Genomic DNA, 205 nt, shown 5'->3' with positions numbered 1-205 from the left:
TATCTTTCTCTGACTGGCTAATTTCACTTAGCATAATGCTCTCCAGTTCCATCCATGCTGTTGCAAATGGCAAGAGTTTCTTCTTTTTTACCGCAGCGTAGTATTCCATTGTGTAGATGTACCAACGTGGATATATTTTTATTAACTAAAGTTCATAGTTTACATCAGGGTTCACTCTTTGTGTTGCAGAGTTCTATAGATTTTG

This window comes from Myotis brandtii, unplaced genomic scaffold (genome assembly GCF_000412655.1).
Source record: "Myotis brandtii unplaced genomic scaffold, ASM41265v1 scaffold412, whole genome shotgun sequence".
Taxonomy (NCBI): Eukaryota; Metazoa; Chordata; class Mammalia; order Chiroptera; family Vespertilionidae; genus Myotis; species Myotis brandtii.
This window is presented reverse-complemented; position numbering follows the sequence as displayed.